Here is a 3,741-nt window from a genome sequence, read left to right as displayed (position 1 = left end):
AACAACCAGACGAAGGAAAGGAGGGAAGAGGCAGGAGTTTTTGCCCCGGCCAGACTCTCCCGGAGCGCTCACATCGCTCTCTCCTCCCCAAGCTCCGGCACTCGACCTTTCAAACCGGAGCGCAGCAGAGCGGGAGGAGTGGCCGCGCCGCCGGCCTCGCCGAACCCTCCTCTCCCCAGCGCCAGCCTCCCACTCCCGGCACAGGCACAGCCCCTCCGGGGCTCCGCCGCCTGGCTGGGGACCCACCTGAGCCCCCCAAAACCTCTGGGAGCCAAGCCAGCCTTCAGACGCACCCTCCTGGCTGTTCCAGCAGCTGCTGCCAGCTGTTTAACTCCTTCCTGCCCAGAAAAAAAAAAAATCCTAAATCCCCTCTCTCTGCTCGGGTCGCTCTGGTTAAATCGAGAGCTGTGCGTGGTGGGGTCATGCATGGACGTGATGCCACCACCAGCTTCGGCAGGACACCCTGCTCCAGGGTTTGGGAAAAGGTTTTAGCTTCAGAGCAAAACAGAACGAGGAAGGGTAAAAAGAAAGCCAGAAAACATTTCCAATATTTCCACCGGCCGGAAAAACAACAAGTCCCAAAACTCAAGTGTTTAAAGCCTCTTTCCCGCCTCAGTTACAGAGCCAGGACCCCCCAGCTGCTGTCGTAGGACGGCAAAGGGGGGCACTTGCACCCCCTCATCCACCCCCCACAACAAGCATCACACGCCAGACACGTCTCAAAGCCAGGTCTGAGCAATCACAAGTTTTCCAATCACAAGTCTTCCTGGAGCCCAGGGATGCAAATCCCTCCAGGCAAGCACTGGGGCTTTCCCACACCCCCCAAAAAAATTTAACTGTTCTTCACCTCTGAAGCTGAAAAAAATTCACCCCAAACACACTTATCCAGCCTGTTTTCCCGTATCAGCGTTGCCCTGCTCTGGTGGCAATGTCCCCTGTTCCTGGGGATCACTGAGCAGGGATGGAGCACACCCATCGCCCACGCTGCCACGGTGACACCGGGCAAGTCACCTTCATGGCTCAAAAAGTGTCCCTGAGAAGGGATGCTGATGATGGGGAGGCGACAAATCTGGCTCCCCTCGGCCTCGTGACCAGGAAAGTCACAGCCTGCTGCAACAACAATCCTACAACGCAGAGCTCTCCTGATGCTCTGGTTTAAAAATGTCCGGGAAAATCAGCGAAACAAATGTTCAGATGCCCGTTTTGCCTCACGCAACATTTTCCACGCCGCCTTTTAAGCGAAACGGGGCGAGTTTTGCCCTTCAAGTGGGAGCTGGGCGCTTTTGCCAACAGCCTGCCCCATGACCGATGCTGTTAGGGGTGCCTGTTGCGGAACAGCCCACTGCTAATCCGCACGGAACGCAGCTTTGTCCATATGTCAGAGTTTCCACATGGTTCCCCCCCTGGAAAGCTCCTGCTGCTCCCATCAACCTGAAGGAAGGAGCCAGGCATCTGCCAACCCGCTCCGGCGTGTTCTGACGGGACCCTGCTGCTCCCTGGTTCTGCTGCCCCGGGGCCAGGGCGCGGTGTGGGACACCCCTGTGTCCTTGGCACACCCAAGAGGGGCATGAATGGCTACTGCTCCTCTCCTGCTTGGTGGGATGGAATAGCTCGGTGTTCCCCTCCCCAAACCGTGTGGGGGCTGAGCAGGGTGACAGCCAGCGGCAGGGACAGGATCCAAGCGGGGAGCATCACGCGCCCCGGCGAGCTGCCTCGGCTCAGCAGGGAGGATTTCAGCAGCAGCACCATGCTGGGGTACCCCAAGCGTGTTCAGACATGATGCCCAGCCAGAAGAATTCCCATTTCTCCCTTTGGTTGGGATTAGGCAGCTCATGACAGCAATCCCGTGGGGTGCCCTCGTGAAGTCAATGATCTTCGTTTCACTGCGCACCCCCACGCCGGCAGCTCCCAGGGGAGAAGGCAGGGCTGGGGCATCCCAAAATAAGGGGACTGGGATTTCCAAAATGGACACTTGGAGGGTGGGCTGGTGCCACAGGCGGCACTGGAGCATCTGGACCCAGCGCACCCAGCTCCACCACTGACCAAGCAGGCAGGCAGGGACTGGGAATGTGCGAGCTGGTGACATGTTCTGGAGAAGTATTCCCCCAAGGAGAAGTCACGGCAGCTGGTTTGCTGGTAGAGCAGGGGAAAGCCCTTGTTTTAGCCTCCTCTGGGCTGAAGGCTCCTAAAAAAAGCACTTTGCACACTCCAGAGGATGCTGCTGCCAGCGCATCGTAACCTTGAACTTCTTTAAAAGCAAATTTGGATCCTCGTTCTGGTCCCAGTTCCCTCCCAGACAGGCTGGCTGCATCTTCCCAAGGCTGTGCAGCATCCGGTGGTGCAGCACAGCCTGTCTGGAAAAGGGGAATTAGGCTGCCCTGCTCTCTGAGGGTTCGGTCCTGTCGCAGGAGAACAGAGAGGGAGAAAAAGAGGGGGAAAAATGGGAGAAGAAAGGAAAAATGGTGGGGGGAAAGAGTGAAGAGGGGAGGAAAAAAGAGACTGGAGGAAGTGTGGGAAAAGAGAGATGGGAGGAGAGAAGGGGAAAATGAGGTGGAGGAGAGAGCTGGGAGAAAGGAGAAAAGAGGAAAAAAAAAGATTGGGGAAGGGGGAAAGGAGAGAGAAAAGAGGGGAGAAAGGAGAAAAGAGAGGAAAAACGAGGAGGGAAGAGCGGGGGAAGAGAGGGGAAAAGAGAGGGGGACAAGGTGAAAGAGGAGAAAAGGGGAAGGAGAAGAGAAAGGGAAAAAGAGAGGGAAGAAAAAAAAAGAAAAAAGAGAGGAAAGAAGTAGGAGAAAAAAGGAAACTGAAGAGAGGAAATAGTGGGGGAAGAGAAAAAAGAGAGGAGGAAAAAAAAAAAGAGGAAAAAAGAGCCTGTCATACAGATTTCACACCTGCAGCATCCTCTCCATGGTTAAAGAACACTGATGTTACTCTCTAGGGGCCAAAGTGGGGCCAAGTGAGTGGGTTTCAAGCGACCTCGACAGCTTGGGGTTGCTCCCTGCGGGATTTTGGGAGTGGACGGGGACCCTGCCCCAGCCCAGCTGAGTAATTCCCCCTCCACAGGCCAAGGACTCCCCAGCAAGAGCTGGGCGGGCAGATGGACGGACAGGCAGATGAATTAGCGGATGGACAGACAGACGGACAGCAGAGGGAGCCTCAGGCCGAGCAGTGCGCGGGAGCCTCCTCGGGACATCCCACTTTGCTGGACCCCACCCCGGTGATGCCCCATCCCGGCCACCAGCCGGGGTTGTCACCCCCAGCCTCCTTCCTCCCGCCGCTCACACCTCCAGGAGGGTCTCACAAACCACCGGGGGACGCCAGGGTCGGATTCTGACCCCAAAAAGATGAGGTGCAGCTGCAGAAAGGGTTTTAAGGACAAGAGAGCGAGCCACGGAGGGAAAGACACACCCTCCCCTCCCTGCCAGGGAAGGAAACCTTGACACCAGCACAACCATGACAGCGGTACAGCTAGGAGGAAGAATGGAAGGGGAAAGGAAGGGGAAGGAAACTCTGACAGCAGCACAGCCAGGATGCTGGAGGTGGGAGCACTCATGCACCGAGCACAAAAATTCAGGGACTGTCAGCAGCAGATGGTATCTATAAATCCTAACAACATTTGAGATTTTAATCCATTCTCCGTCTAAAAGCCCAGACAGCAGTTAAAAGGCCCTCATTGAGACGCATGCCGAGGATGTTGCCACATCCCAAGCCACTGACCTCCCATGCCGAGACAGCCTCCGGAGA

Source organism: Myiozetetes cayanensis, unplaced genomic scaffold (assembly GCF_022539395.1).
Source record: "Myiozetetes cayanensis isolate MyiCay16 unplaced genomic scaffold, myiCay2020 scf9, whole genome shotgun sequence".
NCBI lineage: Eukaryota > Metazoa > Chordata > Aves > Passeriformes > Tyrannidae > Myiozetetes > Myiozetetes cayanensis.
The sequence above is the reverse complement of the archived record's forward strand: the minus strand, read 5'-3'. Positions refer to the sequence as shown.